Raw genomic sequence first — 6,036 nt, forward strand, 5'->3', positions numbered from 1 at the left:
ACCAGTTGGCGAGAGCAGATGACCCTCTAGATTTTGTTTTTATAAACATAACATTTATAACTAACACAAAGGAGGAATAATCTACATGCAGTCTGAGTCCTATGTTTGTTGAAAAGTTCCAATGCTTGTTCCGCTTTGCGAAGCGAAATATGAACATCGATCTAGATGCTTTCATATGTGCAATACAAAGCATTGGAAAGGAAGAACCAAGAAGCTAGCAAGGAGAGAGAGCAAGGTCATGAGAAAAATCAAGCATAAAATATTTTGTCAAGAGTTTTAAGGTATGTTATCATTTAATCCCGAATTGGGTGTGCCCATTCACATTGAACTGTTATTATACCAAAACTGCAGGATAGAGTAAGTTTATGAAAATTATTTTGCCTAGTATTTTTTCGCTGTTAGTATGTAATAGAATACATGTTTCTCTGCAATATGTTAAGTATTCTGTGAACAATCAGTACCCTACTTGACATGTTTCATATTGTCACTCGCTTTGTGGTTTAGATGGTGCATTGGTGCTCATATTGTTTGGGTAGTTTGTCTCCTAATAGGTTAATACCTTTCCTATTTTGATGCTTTGTAACCCTATGTTTTGGGCATGAATTAGATATTCGTCCTCTCTGTAAATTTCTGAGAAGGCAAAAGTGGGTAGGGAGGGAAATAGTATTTGCTTCAAACTTTTTCTCGATCCTGTCACAATCTTTTTGTGATCTTTCCCCTCACAAATTCCTGATAATGTTTATTTTCTATTCTTCCTGTTTCTTGCATGCAGTTTTATTATAATCATGTTTTGCACACAGATAACTTGGAATTAGAGGGGAGATCAATGTAGGCAGCCAGGAAGTGCATACAGTATTATCGTTGCAATACCATGAAATCCATTATCCTTTTTATGTTGTGACTGCAAAGTATGGAAGTTCAAATAATATAGACTCAATTCGAAGAATGTAGTGGATGAATCACTAGCTACATTGTATGGTTCAGCTCTTGGAGAGGGCCACCCTTGTGATGCCAAGGGGTTTTTTTGTTTGCTGTTTTCTGAGTGCATAAGTGGAAATCATGGAGTCCTTTTGGAGAGTTGTCTGACAGTCTGCTTCAAGCTGAGTGCACCTTGTGTTTATGTAGAGATTGAATGCCATCTTCTTCCTTAAAAATGTTTGCATGTTGTTTATTCCATTACTTAAGTGCAGTACTTAAACATAACATGGAACATGCACAAGCGCTGTAGGCTGCAACGAGTTCAATATAGTTGGCACACATGCAGTTGCACGTTTATGCTTTGAGCACAAGATAAGTAAAAATTTGAATAATGTTTTAACAAATTTAACAGCATCTATGTATTGGTTGTAAATCTTTTATTGCCCGTAGCAACGCACGGACACGATCCTAGTCGAGTTTCTAATCTCGACGAGTCTCACCAACCAAAACACTACCTCAGGCACCCCATTGGTAGGTCGCAAGGTCTAAACACCAACAGTTGGCACGCTAGGTTGGGGATCTCGCTGAGAATCCACTAGCGAACTCGATGGCATAAGTCATCATCAAGCCATTCGTCATGTTTGAAGAAGGCACGACATTCATCTTCGGCTCCTTACTTTGCATCGCAGACAACGCCGGAAGCTTCCGCCGCCACATCGCAACGGCCCTGAAGAAGAAGCAGCCAACCATGAAGCTCCAACGCGAAGCTCTGGTGGATCTCGTCGGAACTTTCGGTGAATTTTAAATTTTTGATGTAGTCACAACTCGACTTCTTTCGCCAGTCGGATTGACTTGTACGAGCCGGCGTAGCAACCATCGTGTGAGTTAGACTACTCAAAGATTTGATTCCTGTTTGGACTCAGTAACGCAGCCACTGTTTATCAAGTGGCCTTGTCCAGATCGTAATCTAACACGGATAAGATCGAGGACCTCGACTACTACTCGGATTCGGATGGAGAGACACCTTTATCAGGTCCACAGCAGGGTCTTGTAATCACATCAACTCCACAAGGCAGATTCGTCTACTAGCCTAAAATGAAGCCATCCGCTCTTGCTAGGGACGGCGATTCATGCCTCATCGCCTACTTCGATACTCTCCCGTACCAGGAGGGAGCTCCTCTATCGCCCATTGTAGAAGAGGGTGGCTCCACAGAAGTCATCACCCCTAGTTCAGGAAGCTTCTCCCCAGAGCGAGAAGCCTTCGCCATCATTGCTGGAAAAATAGACGACGAAGAAAAAGAGGCCAAAGATAGACACCCACGACGTGAACGTCATCCAGATGATGGCTCGCAAGATGAGCACATTGCTGACATCGTCGGGGAAGAAACTGAAGCTCGAATAACTTGTCAAAGGGTGAGGAACACTGCAAGAGCGGAGCATCAGCGCCGTTTTGCAGTTGATCTACCGATTCAGAATCTGGACAAGGCTTTCGAAGCATTTCATACTCGCCACCACCGTACTCCTCTTTCCACCATCGCATTCATAGATCTCATTACCCGCGCGATGCCTCGAAATAAGTACACTGAATAACTGGTGGACCTGGAGGAACTTGCATATGAACAACTCGATCTCTTGAACCCCATACAGTCAGTCCAACGCTCCAGATCCTAGAGGAGTTAGCATGGAAGTAGCCATAGGGGCCCTCCCCTAGGAGGGGCCGGAGGCGGAAGACCAGGTCAACACGGTTGCGCTAGACCAAGTCAAGCCGGAGGTAGAAGACCAAGTGAAGCAGGAGTTGAAGGGAGCTGGGCAGGACCTTGGGAGACCACGGCCACTGTGGGGGCACATCGGATCCTAAACACCCAGTCGAAGACCTCTGCAGCAAGATAAACGCCAGCGTTGCGCGCTCAAGCAGGAAGCTGAGCAACCGGAGATGACGTTAATGATTTTCCCACCTTATCCAGATGCGTGAGGAGGATGATTCTACCCAAGAAGTTCAAGCCCCCGGGCATCAACAAGTACAACAGCAAGCAAGACCCAGCGCAATGGTTCCGGTGCTACTCGCTATCAGTCTAATCAGCTAGCGAAAATAATGACACCAAAGTAGTCTATTTCCCCATCTGCATGGAGGCAGTGCCTCTCACATGGCTTGAATCGTTGGAGAAGAACTCCATCGACTCGTGGCAAAACTTGAAGGCGGCATTCACCAACAACTAAGCTAGGAAAATGTAGTGTCCTGGCAACAGGATCAACTTGTCCCAAGTCAAGCAATAAGAAGACAAGACCTTACGAAGCTACGTACATCTCTTCTTCGATAAAAAAGGTAGAATCATGGATATAATGGAGCGTGACATCATTAACTGCTTCCAAAACAACCTCCACGACCGCCGGATGTTCCAAGACTTCAGTTGAAGAGGCCCCAGCGATGTTAGATCTCTAAAGATTATGGCTCAGACTTGGGTGGATGAATAAGATCGGGAAGGTTCAAGTCCAACCACAACAAAGGCCAAAGCAACAACAATCAGAAAAGCAATGGCGAACATAACGACAAGAACCGCAATGATCACCCCAACAACGACAATCAAAATAACTACTCGGGAAGTCAGAACCGCAAGCGCAACCTAGACAACACAGTCACAGCAATACAACGCCCGTCCAAGAATGGCGGTAATAAGAGCTCTGACAGGCCTTCGTTCAATGAACTCATGTAGAAGTAGTGCCCATGGCACCCGTACCACAAGCACTCTACCTGGGATTGCTTCAGCCTACGTAGTGCCATGAAGTACACGCCGGAACCATCCAACACAAAGGACAAGGGCAACGCCAAGGAAGACAAAGATGACAGGAACAATGACAAGTTCCAAAACCCATTCAACACAGTCAACGTCATCTTTGGTGGAACCCCGAGTACTACCACCAAGCGATCCCAGAAGCTTATTCTATGGGAGATAATGTCCATTGAGCTCGTGGTGCCTATGTTCCTTAAGTTGTCCGAGGTGCCAATTACCTTCTCCAGGGTGGATCAATGGACTAGTTTCTCAGACCCAGGGCAATATCTTCTCATCTTGGACCCAGTGATCATAGACTCCAGACTCACCAAAGTACTCACCAGCGGCGACAGTGGCCTCAAAGTCCTGTTCACCAAAACGCTGAAGAAAATGGGTCTCGATGTCACCAACATGCTCACCCCAATGAACTCTCCATTCTATAAGATCGTCCCAGGCAACACGACTGTACCTTTTGGATAGGTGGTTTTGCCAGTTACCTTCAGGATCACAGAACACTACTAGACAGAGTACATCCGGTTGGAGGTGACGGACTTCAAAACATTGTATCACGTTATCCTCGGAAGACCAGCATTGACCAAGTTCATGGCCATCCCGTACTACGTGTACTTAGTTGATGAGAACATCACCTGCTCGGATACAACCATATTAGCAACTTTTGATTCAAAGGTGAAATAATTCTTTGTCATGATTGTATTTGATACATTTGATAAATTAATGCTGCACTATGATGTGTGTTCATTGTTATTTTCAAAAATACATGCGTGGATCAAAAAGAGTGTTAAACACACATGGAAGGCATGGAGGACTAAAGAAGTTGATTGGGGGACAAGTACAAGTATTCCCAACATCCTCCACCAAGCCACCACGTTACTTTTGGCCCAAGGAAACAAAGAGATTAAATCCAACACGTTTTGGGGCTGGATTCGGACTGCAGCACTGCGCCAACTTGCGGTGGTCACCACAACCTCATCTGTACTCCGTTTTGGGCGTTCAAGTACTTCTTGGAATACTTATGAAATCTATTTTCATATAGATCCAGACTCATAGCCATATCTTTTATGAGGCGGCCGCAATCATTGAATTACTAGCCAGAGATTTTTTTATCAAAGGTACTGCGTCGCGTTATTTTGGCCTGATGGGCCTTGTATCAATTCGGGTCCAATAAGGACGTGTCCTAGGGTTGGAGCACGACACCCGGACCCACCTGATCATCCTCCTATGTATTAATAAGGATTAGAGCCGCCACAAACAGATTGAGTTTTGTTTAGATAAAATTTAGCTGTCACTACTTGCTAGTAAGCACGTGTGCTGGATCAGTCGCCCGTCTTCTTGTCTTCGGAACCCCATTATTATTGAGATTGAGTTTGAAACCTTCATATTCATCTAGTAAATTCAGTACTTGTTCTTACTAGTTCTTCGATTGCTTGCAGGACGAGTGCCCTAGTGGTCAGGTGACGCGCTCCACAAGATCGCGACAGCCATTGGAGGTGGTGTATCGGTTGCTAAGGCGCAGCGTCCTTGGAAGCCTGTAGTCGGGCCGTGAACATCATCCCCATCCACCAATCGAGTTATCCCACGCCCTTTCATCAAAAGATTTGGAATCAACCCCAATAGGTTCCTATCAGTTGGTATCAGAGCAAGGTTGATCAGTGAGAGATTTCCAATCCGTCGCTGTTTTTAGTCTCCTATAGTCGAGAAAAAGACCAAAAAATAAGTAGATTAGTTTCCTTTAATCCTAAAGACCCTTTGAGCCTTTCACTATTACTTCTTAGTTATGGCTTATTGAATTAACGGTTGCATCGTCATGTCAAGTTGCTGATCTTAGAGTCTAGTCATTTAGAGTTTCAAGTTCTAGTCACATTTGTATCACCATCTCAGATTAGAGTTTCTTTATTTCTCTCCACGAATCAGAGTAGATTTTCAAATTTCTTTATTTTGTTTACCACCATTAACCTAACCACATCCTTTGAGGTTTCATCCACGTCCATCATTCCATCTGCAAAAAGGAAATCCAACAAATTCAAAAATAGAATTCGATTCGGAGTCATGTTTCATTCTGAAAAGAAAAGCACCATATTTTCTTTGTCAGGAGTCCAAATAAGGAGTTTAAATACAGCCTGTAAACCTTAACTTGTGCTCTTTCCAATGGATCTAACCTTGGTCCCAAATTCATTCTGAGCGCTTTGCAATTGCCCAGGAGATTTGCATATGTGCTGGTTTTGCAAAACAACCACTTTTTGACTTTGCTGCTAAATCACCCTTCTCAAGGAAACATTTAATTGCTTAACTTTCTTGTTATCTCTTGTTACAAAATTGTAGTTTTGTGCTA

Source organism: Setaria viridis, chromosome 5 (genome assembly GCF_005286985.2).
Source record: "Setaria viridis chromosome 5, Setaria_viridis_v4.0, whole genome shotgun sequence".
Taxonomy (NCBI): Eukaryota; Viridiplantae; Streptophyta; class Magnoliopsida; order Poales; family Poaceae; genus Setaria; species Setaria viridis.